This window comes from Nycticebus coucang, chromosome 17 (assembly GCF_027406575.1).
Source record: "Nycticebus coucang isolate mNycCou1 chromosome 17, mNycCou1.pri, whole genome shotgun sequence".
Classification (NCBI taxonomy): domain Eukaryota; kingdom Metazoa; phylum Chordata; class Mammalia; order Primates; family Lorisidae; genus Nycticebus; species Nycticebus coucang.
This window is the reverse complement of record NC_069796.1, coordinates 68063116-68081090: the sequence shown is the minus strand read 5'-3', so window position 1 is coordinate 68081090 and position 17975 is coordinate 68063116. Positions and strand designations below refer to the sequence as shown.

The 17975-nt window shown below is 35.6% G+C and overlaps 1 pseudogene across 1 annotated transcript; it reads right to left on the bottom strand.

Moving 5' to 3' along the window:
* Positions 1–5124: 5124 nt before the first annotated feature.
* LOC128568562 (cold shock domain-containing protein E1-like) lies at positions 5125–6553 on the bottom strand (annotated as a pseudogene). Its single transcript, XR_008375178.1, has one exon. The product of XR_008375178.1 is annotated as a cold shock domain-containing protein E1-like (transcript).
* Between the last annotated feature and the right edge of the window lie 11422 nt (positions 6554–17975).

Genomic DNA, 17975 nt, shown 5'->3' with positions numbered 1-17975 from the left:
ATTATAAAGTAAAAATAAATAATGAAGTAATGAATACCAAAGTACATAAATTATAGTGTACTGAATTACCATTGATGACCTTAAACCTAAGTCATGGGGTATTAAAGAGTAGTCTGATAATTTGATACGTTTCAAATTTTGTGATTGTCAAAATAAAGTTTAAGCAGTCAAGCCTTTTTTCTTAATATATACAATTCTAAATTTTTTGTTAGTGCTGGAATTGTTTGAAGAATAAAGCATTCATAACACTATCTACCAAAAGTATATAGATATACATCAACTACTTTATATGCTCTTGAATAGGTTTTTGACTTGCCTATAACCTAACAATTTGTGAAACAGCTGAATGAAAGGCAAAGACTTTGATTCTTTTCAGAGCTAGCTTCAATTTAGACTTTCAAAAAATTTACTTTCAGGTGCCTGCAGGATGACTCTTGACTCAGCGCACTGTTCTAGAGATTAACGCGTTCTTTATTTTCTATTGTTATATCACTTATATACCTGGTGGCTTGGACACATTTTATATTTGGGTTGTACATACTCTTCCCCTTATTATTTTGCATTCTGGTCATTTCATTTCTATTAAAACTACTAGCACTTTTTTTCTATGGTTCTTCCCTAAACAGAAAGCCGTATTTCTTATATAATATACAAAGTGCATATTGTAACCAATAAGCCTCATGAATAGGTAGTAGTAAGAACAAAATTAAAAAAACAAAAATTAATTTGAACATTTGAAAGTGTGCTTATTGATAATAGCTTCAGACATTGACTCAAAACCCTCCATTAATTCAAATGCTTTTCTATAATGGGATATTTATGCAGAGGGTAATACAAATTATTACATTTTGTTACTTTAAAAATCTGCATTTCTGGGCTGCACCTGTGGCTCAAAGGAGTAGGGTGCCGGCCCCATATATCAGAGGTGGTGAGTTCAAACCCAGCTACAGCCAAAAACTGAAAAAAAAAAAAAATCTGCATTTCCCTTCATTTTTTAGTCTCAGGTTATTAACCTTAACATGATAGCAGGTTGCCAACAGAAGAAAATGAAGAGATTCTTCATTTTCCAACATCCTAACAGACTGCCTACTACAATAGATTACACTACCTGTAATGTACTATATCATCTTACGGTTTTGTGGTAACCTAATGATATGAAACAGACAAGGACAAAAATATAAAGCTTTATAAGCTTAACCTATGCCTGAAAATTTTTGTTTGTTATCAAAAATAGTTGAATGAATAATTTAAATATAGTCTATTATAAACAGGCAGTTAATTTTATTGTACCCATAATATTATTTTATTATAGCATCATTTTATTTATACACATTTCATACAATGCAGCACCCACATAGAGAACAATCTCAAGCTATTGAAAGTGAGCACCCTGGAAAGGAAGATGATAGCAATATACCCAGTGGACTTCAAATTACCCAGCACTTAACTTACTCAAATTTGACCAAGAGCAAATCATTCCATAAGGCATATAACAATGTTCTAGAGAGATCACAAACACAGAAATGTCCATATTCCCATTATAAAGAAGATTATCTGAAATCATGACTACATTGATCAGGAGTTATCAGGTTTCTGAGTGGGATTTGTTAATGATGACGTGTCTGCTCCATTATATATCAAGGCAATATAGAATAATATGTGGTGGACAATACACAGTCACATTTTTGCATTAGGTTAGTACATTGTGGTAGATGCCAGAGTTGTCACCCGCAAGATCTATTACCAGCTTTCCTCTGACGTGTCATCTTCTATCACCAAGACTAGAAAGCAAAATACTCCATTTCTCACCTCTGGTAGGAGTTAGGGGAAGTTGTTTGATACAGTTCATACACAAAACTTAAACTACAATTGCTGGGTGGAAAAGTCCTTTCTGGAATAAAAAGCTAAAGATTTGATGAAAGAAAACCCTTCACTCATTTGCCTTTTTTCCTTCTTTATTTAAAAACCCTATCATCTTGGGACTTTTGCTCAAGGTTTTTTTTTGTTAATTTATTTATTTTTGTTGTTAAGTCATAGCTGTGTACATTAGTGCAATGAAGGGGTACAATGTGCAGGTTTCATATACAATCTAAAATATTCTTATCAAACTGTTCAATGTAGCCTTCATGGCATTTTCTTAGTTATTGTATGTAGGCATTTGTATTCTGCCTTTAGTAAGTTTCACCATACCCATTCTAAGATGCACCATAGATGTGGCCCCACCCATTACCCTCCCTCCACCAAAACCTCCCCCCTCCCTCCCCCTTCCTTGGCCCTTTCCCCATAGTCTTGTGCTATAGTTGGGTTATAGCCTTCATGTGAAAGCTATAATTTAGCTTCATAGTAGAGCTGAGTACATTGGATACTTTTTCTTCCACTCCTGAGATACTTTGCTAAGAAGAATATGTTCCAGCTCCATCCATGTAAGCATGAAAGAGGTAAAGTCTCCATCTTTCTTTAAGGCTGCATAATATTCCATGGTATACATGTACCACAATTTGCTAGTCCATTCGTGGGTCGAAGGACACTTGGGCTTCTTCCATGACTTAGCGATTATGAATTGGGCTGCAATAAACATTCTGGTACAGATGTCTATGTTATATTGTGACTTTTGGTCTTCTGGGTATAAACCTAGTAAAGGAATTATAGGATTGAATGGTAGGTCTATTTTTAGCTCTCTAAGTATTCTCCAAACATCCTTACAGAAGGAACGTATTAGTGTGCATTCCCACCAGCAGTGTAGAAGTGTGCCCTTTTCTCTACATCCACACAAATATCTCTGGTTTGGGGATTTTGTTATGTGGGCTACTCTTACTGGGATTAGGTGATATCTCAAAGTAGTTTTGATTTGCATTTCTCTGATGATTAAGGATGATGCTCAAGGTTTTATGATCATAAAATGCCTGCTTCACCTCCAGACGAAATACAGAATCAATCTACCATTGAATTGAAAAGACAAAGAAAATGTGGTACCTAGACACAAGGGAATGCTATTCAGCCTACAAAAAGAGGAAATTCTGCCATTTGCAACAATATGGAGGGAACTGGAGAACATTATGTTAATTTAACAGGCCAGGGACCAAAATACAAATACAACACAATCTCATTTAGGTGTGGAATCTAAAATAGTTAAACTCATGCAAGTAAAGAGAATAGTGATTATGTTACCAGAGGCTCAAGCAGTATGGATGTGTGTGTGTGTGTGTGTGCGTGCGCTCATGTGAGAGTGTGTGTAGAGGTTGGGGAGATGTTGATGAAAAGATACAAAATTTCAGCAAGATAAAAGAAATAAGTTCAAAAAATCCATAGTATAACATGGTGACTACAGGAAATGACAAAATGACAACATACAGGGTGGCCATAAATTCATGTGCAATTTAAAAGAGTTGTCTATTTTAAAGAGATTTATGGCCACCCTGTATAGTATTTTAAAATAAAAACTGAAAGTAGATTGTCAATGTTCCCACAAGACAAATTATATGAGGTAAGGCATACATTAATTAGTTTAATTTAGTCAGTCCACAGTGTATATGCACTCCAAAACATCATGTTGTACACAATGAATTCATAAAATCTTGTCAGTTGTAAATAATAATATAAAACATTAAAGAAAGGCCCATTTGATTTTTCCTTCTAAATAATTTGGCCACTAACTATGACTTCAACTGCAGCCTTCCTCCCAAGCCACCATGCTCTCAGTGGTGTCTCTCACTCAATAATTGCTTTAGCTTCCTAACTGGTTGTCATGTTTTTGCCCTTGAACTTCTATACCGTACATTCAACAGAATGGCCAAAATGGTGCTGTCAAAATATCCATCAGGAAGTTCCAGCTGCTTCCTATCTCCAGGTGCCTCAATTGTCCTCCTTTCCCTGCTCATTTTCCTTCTGACATTATGCCTTCCTACCTTCTTTTTCTAGTTCATTATGTCCCAGAGACAGCAGCTTCAATTCTATCCCTTGACCTTACACCTGAAGCAAGGTCTTTGTACTTGCTGTTTTCTGGCTGGAATACTTATCCTCAGGTATGCTGACAGTTTCCTGACTTCTTTCAGACCCTCAAACCCAAGTCACATTTCTCAAAGGACCTAGTCATGCCATCTAACTCCCCCCATTTCCTATACAAATGCAGATATGTCAGCACATTATACCAATTTTCCCCACTTTATTTTTTCCTCTTCGTTCTTATCTTCCTCTTGCAGAAAATATAAGATCTTATTTAGCTTTTCATTGTCTCTACAACAAAATGTAAGTCCTATGAGCTCAGAGAACTTTTTCAGTTTGATCATTATTATAGCCCCAATGCCCAGTAGAGTGCCTAGCATGAATATTTGTTGAATTAAAGTTGAGTAAGTGAAAAGAAAGTAAAATAGTAACTCACTACTACCTAGACCTGTAAATATCTTTAATGAGTGGCTCAAATAATATGCATCTAGTTAATTAAAGCAAGACAGCTTAAATAAAAAAATATGTATTTATTTATTTATTTATTTTTATTGTTAAATCATAGCTGTGTACATTAGTGCAATCAAGGGGTACATGTGCTGGTTTCATATACAATCTGAAATATTCTCATAAAACTGTTCAACGTAGCCTTCATGGCACAGAATAAAAATGTCTACATACAAAAAATATGTATTTTTGAAAGATCTTTATTAGGATATTACTTTCAGTTCTTTTGTTAGACTACCTGGATACAGTAAAGGCAGGTAATCTAAATAATTAGTTTTTGTAATTTTTTTTTTTTTAGTGTCTCAAAAATCAGTAAAACTTTATTTGCTTCCATTCTTTAGCCATTAACAGAAAACTGGAGAAAGCAAAAATGTTTTGTGTTTACAAAGATAAACGTTCTCTTTACCCAGAGATCAAAACCTCAAACGACAAGGAGGAAGATAAAAGCGCCCTCCCCCCACATCCCCTGAGCTGACCCATGTCATCTTAGACAAAGGCTTCATTCAGTCCACTGGCCAGGGACCCTATATATGGCCAATTCAAGATGAGGGCCAAGAAAGCAGACCCATCCGTTCCCGTGATATAAAGTCGAACAAAAGCTACACCAAAGGTCAAGTGTCTGTGCTTTACAGGACACAGGAACCAGGCGGCTACTTAGAAAAAAAACAAGATTCGTTTCAGGCACAACTTTTTTATTTTGCTTTGTTTTGTTTTTAAATCAGTAAAAGAAACTGGGTCCTAGAAGCTGCAGTGATCTAAGCAGCAGCAAGTTTGTGCATTCAATTTTTTTGTTTTTGTTTAAATACCTTTAATTGTCACACTGCTGGCAAACCTCATTTGCATGAAATTCTGCACCATACATACTAATTGTAGTAAAGTTACCCCCCATCCCAGGAAAAAAAAAAACAAAACACTACTCTGGAAGATAATTTTCACTGAAATCTAACCCAACTTTGTTAAGTGGATTGTGACAAGATTATAAATGATATGAAAAATAACATTTTAACATTTGGCCACCAACTTTAAGAAAATGGTTTGCCTATACAAATTTTTGTAATTTTCAAAAGGTAATATATTCTACCCTCATATGGTCCTCAGAATTAAAGCATAATGAACAGGAAAGAAAAGGAAAAGAATGCAACTGAGTGCTATGGCAGAACATCTTGCCAGAAGTAATTAATGAAGGTAGAATATATGCTAAATACCAAGTGCAGAATTTCATAGGACCAATAAGATAACAGTCTATATTTTCACTCACACAGGTGAAGTGGATTTGCAATTACCAGTTGCGTTAAATACACCAAATAAAGCTCCTAAAATTGATACTATAAGGCGCCACCTTAAGTTTTCCAGGCTGCAACTGTGCATAATTTTAAAATGGTTTTCTTAAATTTATTAATTTTTTTTAAACATAACACGAGGGAGGTGTTAAAACTGGTGTAATAGCTCAATAGAATAAGTATTCCAGATTTTGGGAGGGATAAAGAGGGAGATATTCAGAACCCTTCACCAGAATCCCCCCAACTTGATCATAATGGATTAATGATGTGCTTTGTGGATGTGGTTAGTCAATGACACCAGCTTGACAGATCTTTCTTTCTGCACCAAATCCCAGTGAGTTATCTGGTCCCCTTGGCTGACGAAGAACCATTAGGCGAGGAGCACTGGCATCATCCAGGGTAATGTTCTTCAAGCTATTGACCAACCTATCAGGTCTAGGAGCTGCAACAGCTTTGGGGCCTTCACAGACTCACCAAACATTACAGGTGCTGCACTTGCCAGTACGCTGATTAAGAATCACTGAGAACTCCACCTCATCTCCTACCTGTAGCTCAATGCCATCCTGAACTTCTTTCACATGGAAAAAGAGCTTCTTGCTATCTCCTACTTCATAGTTAATGAAGCCAAACTGATCTTTCACACACTCCACTGTGGCCCTATGCGGGGGTGTGATGTTGTAGGCCATAGTCTGTGCATTTTGGCCCAGGACACACAACTGGAACTTGACACTCTCCCCTTTCTGCAGGCAATCCCCTTTGTTGGCCATCCCAACTATGCGAAATGGATAGACCTCAACTTTCATATCCCCCTCCTCCACAATCATACAAATGATAAGAAAAAATCTCAGTAATAAAAAACAAAGAATAGTTATAGAAAATCTGAAGTAGAGTAAAGCCAGAAGATCAGAAGACAATTGTCACTAAAAAGATAGTTTGTTACTTGCCATTTCTAAGAGGAGAGAATGTGCCACAGCATGCAGGGTCACTAGGGGAAGCTCCAGGACTGGTAATGAGGCACAGGGAGAGGGAAAAACTATGGGCAAGAACCTTAGTGGCTTCTGTGGAAGGAATGGAAGGCCCAGGGTAAAGAGGATTAGTTAGTCGGAATAAATTCAGCAGGCTCTGGGACATAGGAGCTGACCTTTTTTATCTGGTACCTACCCCTCTAGTGACTAGGATTCTAGCCTGATATGGTGAGAGTCAAAAAGGGATGCGTTTTAGATTATGGATTTTGGATTTGTTAGTTTGTATTTTAAAAGTGCACTCCTCAGAGGAGGACTCCTGGGGTGAGGCAGACTCCCAGGATGTGGAGCATAGGGAGGCAGGAGGCTTGGGCAAGGTGACTGTGGATCTGTCCATACTATGGTGTGTCTGACATGTATATGCATGTAGGCAGATATTAAAGCATCAAGTTTACTGGATCTAGAATCATGGTCAATATAATCCCTTAATTAGCCACTTCAGGCAATATCATATATGAGCTATAAATTCTCCATGGGTTTGCCAAAATTGTTGACTTATTCCATGGCAGGGAATCATCCAGGTAAGTAAAACTACTTATATACACTGATTACAGACCCCATTATAAATGTGGATAGACTGAAAATTAAAGTTTCAAAGAAGTTTCTTATACTGTGCCTCACGTCATCAAACATTAGGACCTGCAGCAAATTTTCTATCTCCATGTTCACGAAGGATGTAAGAAAAGATGAGAATTTTTCTGTTGCCCAAGTGTACAGGCCAAATACTATTATAATCAGATCTGTTACCCGAGCAAACTGAAGCTAGTCTTTGTGAGTTGTATCATGGAACCTGTTGGATGAAAACCTCTTCAAACATAGTTCTAAATAAACAAATAAATAACTTTTTTTACTTGCAAACTTGTATAACTTTATGAGTTAAAACCATCAATGTCGCAAATAATTGAAAGCATAAGTTTGCTGTAGCTGTTGCTTTACTTTCTTTTTATTACTAGTTTACATTGACAAAACCCTGGAGAGCATTCAAGAGGTGAGAGAAAATTACAACAGTTCCATGATTTAACATTCACATTCTAATGCTTTTGAAAGCAGAGTCACAGCTAATGTTTAAGCTCTCTGAATACCTACCTCCCAAAAGCTATGCTGGTAGGAGTTAGGTTTGCCATTTTCCAAAGCATCTTCTAGTGTCTGTGTTTCCACAACACCAATAACGTTGGTATTCCCCAAGACTTCGCTGCTGTTATTAAAATAAACTCAGCATCAATGGGAAAATGCTGTACTAGTATCTCATTTGGTAGGCTGTTACTAGACCCCCATCCCTACACTCTTCTCTCTCTTTTTTTTTTTTTTTTGTAGAGACAGAGTCTCACTTTATGGCCCTCGGTAGAGTGCCGTGGCCTCACACAGCTCACAGCAACTTCCAACTCCTGGGCTTAGGCGATTCTCCTGCCTCATCCTCCGGAGTAGCTGGGACTACAGGCGCCCGCCACAACGCCCGGCTATTTTTTTGGTTGCAGTTTGGCCAGAGCCGGGTTTGAACCCGCTACCCTCGGTATATGGGGCCGGCGCCTTACCGACTGAGCCACAGGCGCCGCCCCACTCTCTTCTCTCTTTTTATGCCTGTCAGTGGAATCAATCTGGGAATTTGGGTTATTGTGGTTTGTCAATGTAATTTTAGGACCAAAAATACCCCAGTACTCTATGTCTGTGCACAACATTGTAAAAACTTGAAAGTCCTGCTAATCAAATAACATTGCTAGAAATGAAATATCCTGGCTATAGATTAATCTAACCTTTTCTTCATCCATAGTAAGTATTCTAACTTCCAAGGGAGACACGACAGAATTTTAAGTATTCTGATCTGAACAACTCCAGCAGGTTAAACATCTCCCCTGGGTTGATTGCACTGATTGAAATGTCTGGTCTCAATTGCCAGTCCCTCTGTGGGGCTTTCTCCAGATGACACAAGGAAACGACTCTTCCTGACAAGAGACGAAACATTTCTGCCAGCTGAGGTGACATTGTGTTCACTCAATAATGATACAAGGCCCTGAGGTCCTTCAGCAAGAAAGATAACAAAGAAACTCTCATTAGCTAACAGAGGAAGAATGAAGGTCGTCCCACAGAGAGAATGTCACGCTCACACGTCACCTAGAACATTTGTTGTTCATTAATTCCGTAAACCCAAGCTGGGCCATCAGCTAGTAGCATTTTAATACTCTGTCCTCTGTCAGAAATAATGGTTGGGGTGTTTGTTTCCTCTGTAAAGTACTTAAGAGAACATTTTATGATCATTTGCCTCCACATCAATGAATTCAAATAATGTTTTAGGATATAATATGATTAGATTTAATATTGGTAATAACAGCGTGGATTTCTCAGATGAAATAAATGAGGACAGCAGTCATCTATTCTAAAGTGCTCATTATACAAATCCATAATACTACTATTACTCTTCATGATAATATTGTGCAAAGTACTGGTTTAGTATTGCCTCGTATTTAAAAATACTATTTTACAGGAAGAAATCTCTAAGTCATTCCATCCATAAAAGATTCCCATATAATGAAAGATAATTTAGTCCATCAGTTATACGGAATATATAGATTTTCTATTCGCTACTAAAGTCTAGAATTTTTTGCATTATTGGGTAGAAAACAGTAAAAGCTGACTTATACTCTAAAGAGTGCTGCAAAAATAACCCTTATAAAAGATACACATTGTTTCTTCTGTAAGGAGTATTTGGTAGTTTATCTTTTATCTATCCCTATTTGTATAAGCTGAGATGGCATTTTCTGTGACAATGGTACAAAGCTTTGAAGTTTTTCGTAAGATAAGTTTTTTTCAATAAAAATGAAAAGATATTAAATAAATGTTTCTCTTTATAGGAATGTATGCTTTTAGAAGTTTTCAAATAGTTTTAATTATGAACTATGCTAAATAGGTTCATAACGTCACCTTTCTTGTAGCAATAGCTCTGAAGGATAAGTACCAGCAAAGTCACAAAAACAAAATAGCTATGATAAAATAACTATGGCAACACCATATATAAGAACCACACATGATTATTCAGCTAATAAAATAAAATTTTAAAAAGCCATTGATCTAACTATTTGCACTGTAAGGCAGAACACAAGTAACAATTCTAATACACATAAAATTTTGATCTTCAGGTACAATTTTAAGGTCAGTGTTTATTACTATCTCATAGAAGCATGCATTAATCTTTTGGGGAAACTCAAGAGGGTCAACAAATAGATAATTATATAATCATGTCAGCTTGATGTGTTAAATTAGGTCAAGTTTTGCAGATAAAGTATTTGATAGCAAAACCTCCAAATGCATTTTTTAAAGTATATATGTTACTTTGAATTACATTAATTTAAAATAGTATGATATAAAATATATGTAAAACCCATTTTTTCTTTTGTGCAAAGTCCATAATGATGAGAAGTATGTCAGGGAATCACATAATCACAACTTGCAAATTGCATTGTTACAAATAACAGTAATGATAACCCATTACCAAGTGAGCGGAAATCTCTCTGTTGTCAATATTTCTCAGGTTGTATGCAAGATTTAAATTATAAAGTACTGCAGGAGTTAATCCTCTCATGAAATGCCAATGTGCAGGACTAAAGGCTGATAATACTCAAAGGAAAGAAGTAAAATTATAATATGAATCCTTTCAGTGAAGGTGACTTTTTACTCTACTGAAACACTGCTAATCATTTTCAGGAAGATAGTATTGAGAAGGGGAAAGCCGATATCCTTCCTTATTTATTCTACTGGTTTTGTAAACAATGATTAGAGAAAAATTAACACTCTCCATTAATGTTTTGTGGATGTGAGGCTACTGAGCTCCCCTTTCCTACTGTCCCTCCTGCAGAAAGACAAGGCCAACCCATCTGGTCTTCTTGCTCCCAAATCAGGCTTTGTGTCTAATGAAAGGCAATGTGAATGTCCATCTGCTGAGGTTTTCCAGTGAATCTTGAATGTCTGTGATGCTATTTGCAAGGCAATGGCACAGCCAGACTCATCCCCCCCTTTTTAAGTTATGTGTTGGAATATGTTGGCTGAGAGATAAATACAGACAGGTTATTAACATATGTGGTAAAATTGTTGCTTTGCATTTATACACCTTTTATGCTGTTATTCAAAAATTCACTTAAAAATTATCATTTTTTTCAATTTACTACGTAATTGCCTAGAAATATCAGAACTTTGTTCTACCACTACCTATCAGGCTTGTAATAAAGCATGTTTTAAGATTGTTTAAGGAATATTTTAATAAAAATTATAATGCTTATATACGTTGATATATTTGTAATTATTACTTTTATAATTATTATTTAATTGAAAGAAGAAACATAAACAATACAACATAATTTCTTTATGATTTGACTTCTTATCTGTATCTCAGTAGAAGATGTATTTTATGCCACGTTCTCTGTGGTATTAAGGTATTAATATTTCTGAACTTTTCTTGTTTCCTGTTTCTGAAAGTTTAATTTATGTAGATTGTAAAATGTTCATACCTGAAAAGTTCTATCAAATTATGCTTTCCCTATTATTCTTTTCTTTGTTTTGTCTTTCTTTTTAGGGTAACAAAGAGAGATTTTATTTAGGAAGAACCAGATTTTATTTAGAGCACTTCCACAGAGAGTCATAAGGGTCCCTCTCATGAAGGAGAAAAGGTGAGAGAGACTTCTTTGTTTTGTCTATTTTCACTTCTTTGTTTGCATTCCTCTTTGTCAAACAAGCTTGAAAACATTACCCCAGAACAGCTCTATGTAAGTATAAAAAAATCCTTCTCTTAACCAACAAACATGAGTGGCCTCGCTTCTTCCCCCAATTTAAATTTCTTTCATATTCTCTTCTCTTTCTCCTCATTCTCCCTCCTGTCCCTTCCTCCATCCCACATACACCCCACACTCGCATAATCACACAGTTTTCTGCCTTCCTTAGTAATGCAAATTAACCCAAATCAAAATTACTCATATGGATCAATTTGTCTGTCTTTTTAAGTACTTTCCCTTGCCCAGATGTTTTTTTTTTTTTTCTCTTGGTGGGAGAAAGAGCCAGAATGGAACACAGTTTTTATCCTTTAACACTTAGCTCAAATGCCTTCTCCTATGTAGATCTCTAGCCCATCCTTTCCCATGTAGATCTCTAGCCAAGCAGTCAAATTCTCCCCATTTTAATTCCATAATACCAGTTTCATATTTCCTTTATAGCACAATTTATTGCAATTTTTCACCTCATGTGTATCTACCCAAAGAAGCTGTATATCTCTTAATGTGTTTTCCACATTCTATCCCACAAACCTTGTCAAATGCCTTTCCAATATAATTATTTGATATACATTGGACAAATGACTTTATGTGTCTGTCTCTGAGGTATACACTTGATTTTCTTCTCGTCTGTTCTACTACAAAATAGTTTTCTCATTCCCAAACATCAAGCTCTTTTATTTTCTTACAGCTTTGCTGAATTGGTTTTCAGTTTTTCCCTGCCCGTTGCTGCTTTTCCCTGCCAGTTTTTTTTTTCTCTTTATTATTAATAGTTCATTTCCATCCCTTTTATTTTAAAGGTTATCACTTAACACAGCAGTTTTCCATTATATCGAATGCTCTAATGAAGGTGTGTCCCTTGATCACCTTATTACTGAATCCTCGATAGTTTTCAGACGTAAACTTTGGTCTATGCCTTAGCTTATAATTGGGTAGTTTTGTTCTAATGTTTTTCTGTCTCCTAAATGCCAAAGGTTTTACACAAATATATTACAAAGAGCAAGCGGCTGCCCTTTCGGGTATAGTTGGATGGCTTTTCTTGTTCTTTCTCTCTTCCTTCTTCTTCTCCTCCTCCTCCTGTTTTTTTTTTTTTTTAAGGGGGGTCCTTTTCTTTATCTCTTTAACTCAAAGAAACAACTATAGATGATGAAATGACAAATAGCATTTTTATGTAAAAGGATGTTACTCAAATGTGGGCCACAGAACAGTAGCATTGTAGAAATACAGAATTTCAAGCAACATCCCAGACCTATTAAATCAGAATTTGATGTCAACAGGTTCCCCGTGATATTTTTATGCACATTAAATTTTGAGAAACACTGATCTGGACACCATGCTTTAGTCCACAAAGACTATCTTTCAAATAGTGGGGCAATATAACTGTTAAACGAGTCTCTCTCTCTCTGTGCATTTAGAATCAGCAGCTATGCTGTAAAAACTGACAAACATACATTTTCTAAATGCCAAATGTAGGTAATTCTGTGCACAGATACAGAAGGGGTGTTTTTCACGGGTGTTTCTGAGAATAGATTAGTAGTGACATTGCACAATAGAGGTCACCTGGATATTGGGTTGTAACTTGCAACACAGAGACTTTCTGCCATTGCTGAGCTTTCAGATCTAGTGAAATAGATCAACCAACAATCACAAGACAGTGTGATATTGAACCAAAAGTTGATGAATGTGGATTACAAGAAATGTTACAAGTACTGAAGACTGAGGTCTGAGGACCAAGGACCAGCAATTTATTCAGCACTTACAGATTCAGGGAAGGCTTCCTGAAGGAAGTGATAACTAAGCTGAAAGAAGAAGAAAAAAAGCCTTGGAAAGGTAAACAAGAATGTTCCAGGCAGAGGAAACACCATATGTGTACACTCATAAATCCGACAGCACATGTCCCACCTTCCTGTGATGAGAGGACAGCAAGGAAAACTGAACATTTCTATTTGGGCTTTACTCTGACATAGGGTCAAATCTCATAGTAACACCTATTTATTGAAAATCTTTATCTCTGTTAAAGTTACAGAGATATGAAAAGGATTACTTGTAATTAAACTAGATTCTCCAAACAGATTTCTAACAGCTAACAGATCTTTGCCATATGAGAATCTCTTCAGAGGCACAAGAAAAATAAGGGCAGCAGGCTAAAGGTTAGGGCTCTTCATGTCTGTGTGGGCTGTCAGATGTCTTTGGGGTGATTACTCCTCCCTTTTGTGTTAGGGGTAGGTAGCAATTTAGGATTATGTAAATCACTATGCAAATTAAGTTTTAACCTCTCCCTTTAAAAATTTCCCCTTCCAAATGATTACAACTTTGTACCTTTTATATAAATAAAATATAGTAGTTAAAGTGGTTATCTGTGCTAGCAAAACATATCAGTAACATCTATCATGAAATTTAAAGTGTAAATCAAGTTTTCTTTAAATTTAAATCCCCTGTTTTTGAATTAATGGCATATACTGGTGTTTGTTTATCACTATTCTTTAATTTATCATAAATACAAACATATTCTCTTTGGTAAATATTTTACAAATAAGACAATTTGTAAGGAGCAAGGTTTATTTCTCGGTCATTGCTATCTGAAGTGTAAAAGAGTTAACTTTGTAACAGCAGCCCTTTAAATAGTATGCTAAATATTCATGTTTGACAATTTTTTTTCCCTAAAAATGGGGACTTATTTTGGAATTGAAGAGAGGAAAGACAAGGTTTCCAGTCCTCTCAATGTTTTTTCTTCGTCCTCTTTCCCTTTTTTAAGGTCCTTGACCTAGCTGCATTTTAATACAGTTCTTCCTTTCTTTCCTTGCCAGCCTGTTATTTCCTTGATTACACCTTCCTTTGCCAAAACCTCACGGACAAACAAAATTGATTAAACACAGAGAAAAGGATTTCCCTCGGGTATGCAGTTTTAAATTTATTTGGTTCCAAAATTCAAAATGTCTTAAATTCTTGAAGTGGAAATTAACAACTGGCATAATCTTTCAGCGTGGAGCTACCTCTTGAAACTTTCATGAAACTAGAAGACAATTAACATCGGCAGAACTGTTCAAGTTATCTGTTATTATGTGTTATCTTCCTACATAAATATCTAGTTATTTTTAGTTAATGAATTAATGAGCTGCTCCTTGAAATATGATAATTAACCACCATTTGACTGATAGGAGAAACAAATTCTATGAAGGGGAAATGAGAGGCTTTCAGGGATTCTAATCCCTTATGCAAAGTATATTTGAGGCAAATATTACTACCCTGCATGCTTTTCCTTGTTAGAGAAAACCGTTTTCAGTTTCATCCATCTCAGTCTATTTATTTAGAAATTACTGAGTTATTAGAGCTGCTGTCTGGTCTCTTGTGTTTAATTTTCACTTGGCATCACATTCAGAAATCCTAGCTGCTGACAAAGTGCTATGTGGTTCCATTTCTGCATTTTTCAGTTCTAGAAAACGGATTTTGCTGTGAAAAATGAAGATTAATGGGCTTCATAATGACTCTCCCTTGCTACAGCCAATCTGAATAAAGAGGAGAGGAGGGTGTATTTGTGTGTATGCATGCACGTGTGTGTAGTGTGTAAAAGGACAAAAATATAAAAAAAGATATAGGTTCCTTTGTATAAAAATATGCCAGAATAATATGGCAGTTTCTTCAAAAATTGAACATAGAATTACCATATGGGACACCAACTACACTTCAGGGTATATAAACCAAAAAACTAAAAGAAAAACCTTGAACAGGTTTTTGTGCATCCATGTTCGTAGCAGTATTATTCACAATAGCCCCAAAGTAGAAGTGCCCTGAGTGTAATAAACACAATATGGTATATACGTTCCATAGAATATTGTTAGGCCTTAAAAGGGAAGAAGATTCTGACAAATCTTATGACATGGATGAATCTGGAAAACATTATGCAAAGTAAGACAAGCCAACCACTTAAAAAATATTATATGACTCTACTTATGTAAAGTACTAAAAGTTGTCAACCTCATATAGAAATAAAATAGAGTTATGATTTCCAGGGGGCCTTTGGGGGTATTCATATGTTAAATGAGAAGCAGAGTTCAAACAGGAATTTGATAAATAAGGTTATATCAGGTCAGCTCGTGAATTTCCAATCATTCTCACTCCCTCATTACTGATTGTAGTAAACTTCACTACTCAGTTTCTTTTGCAAATATCAACTTCAACTATATACTCCAGAGTGTTCTAGCAGCATCTTTTCTATATATAGTGTCAATGAACAAAACTGAAGTTATTTATTCATCTTTGAGTCACATAAAAGGTAGTTTTTATGAATTCGTAAATATTTGTGCTGAATTCTTTCCTTATCTGGGAATGAGATTTACAAAGAAATTGGGGGGAGGCTTCTGATATATCCGACTTTTTGGTTTATAAATGAGAAAATTTAATGAAATGTAGAAAGTGTATGACTTTGTTATTATGAAATATGTAGCAATTTTAAAATTTTTTAGCAGCCGTGATTGTGTCAAGCAATAAACTTTTCATCACTATTCTCTTTTAAGCATCAAGAGTGTCCACTTCTAGAATAACTGTGAGAAAGGTGACGGAAGTACATTTTCCCGTCTCCCCTTTTAGTTTCCAGAAATCGTTGCACACCATTGCTCTTGGCTTAATGGTGTGCCATCCTGAGACAAGCTTAACTCTGAGTCCATTGAAGGTGGTCACTGATCCAGTAGCTTCTGCCTTCTTAGTGAATAAAACTCATTGTGTTCCCCCTTACTACACTTCTTTCAATTTACTTTAATACTTTCCAGAAATTTCCAGCGCTTTTCTTTGTGAGACATTCTGTAACTATTAACCTGCATGGTAGTATACAGGAAATACTTTACAAAGTTTGTCATTCTCATTGAACTACAACTTCGAGGACTGGGGTTAAAGGTGATCCCGTTTCTTAGAAGGCAGTTTTATTTACTGCTATTTTCCCCTCAATGTGGGATATATTTTTTGAATGTATGAGATGTGCCAGGCACTGTGCTCAGCATTTTACAAGGCCTTCTAGTATGGTGTTCAGGATAATTTTAGGGGCACACAGTCACAACATTAAGTGAAATTGAATTGCACAGAGGAAAAAGACGAGTCTGTTTTCCATGCTTTACCAATCCTGATGAAGTCAAGGCAAAAGTAATAATTTAGTGCTAAACTATCCTTACTGTCTCTAATTATGGGAAATCTTTCTCTTTAACAGGGAGAGAAAATCCTTAAGCATAGCTGAGGCTAACACTGTTTGGATGGATGTTAATAACATTGCATTTTGGTACATACTTTTACTGTATTTATGTTCAAGTATTCTTTCTTCAGTGGTGACAGAGTGTCCTTTGTAAATATATGAAGCAGAGATAACAATAATAAATTTTAAAACATATATGAATTAAACAATAATACCAGAATATTTGTATATGACAGAAATCAAGAAAGTGGAGCACAAAAATGTTGAAAGTTGGATCTATTAGTATAGAGTATAAATGTCTTAACACAATAATTAAGTAAACAAGATGAGGTATTTATTAACCAGTGTGATGTAAGTGTTCCTAATTCTATATGAAATCAGCACATTGAACCCCATAAATGCATTAATGTACACATGATCTAAGTGTTTATGATTTAATAAAAAAAAGAAAAACAAAAAAGAAAGTAAAGGAAACCTTTTATTAGACAATAATATGCCTGATGGTTTTTAATATTGATTAAAAACTCCTAAAATGGAATAGGACATTTGTTACTGAGAACATAGTATATTCTGGGCATCGTGTAAATTCTGGGAATTGTGAATAGGATATTTATGATCTCTGGTGCAATAAAGCATATTCTTTGTCAGGGCACAGTGGCATCAGTAGGTAATTACAATGAAGTGTCATGGCTTTTGTATTAAAAACAGAACAAAGTAACAGCAACAAAAAAGTTTACAAGGCCTGAACTACTTTTTAGAAACTGCACATCCAAAGAAATTCATGGTCATAGAAACAGGTGAAATGGAATAAAACAACAGCAGCCAAGCATTTATTTGGTTATTCATTTAATCAACAATGCTCATTTCCTAGTTGACTTTTGGGTAAGTTTCCAGACCTCTCTGGGACTCAGCTTTATCATGATTAGGGTTGGTATGAGGATTAAAATAGCTGTGCCTTGAGAAATGCCAAGCCCACTACCCACTCCACACAGTAAATGAGAGTTATTCCTGGTAATGTAAATCTACAATGTGATAGTGTCTGTGTTAGGTGATTGGCATAAAGGCGACATACAATTTCTGTCTGGTAAAAAGAAATGGAATATAATTCCAAACAGAAAAAACAGAATCCATGAATCAAATGATGTCCCAGTGCACACTCGGACATACCTGGATATATAAGTGGGGTGGAAACTAAAATTAGAAAAGCAAAATGATGACTATATATAACTAAATAAGGAATCTTGACTCAATTGTATGGTTTAATGGTCTTCATGTTTTTAAAACTTGGCAACCC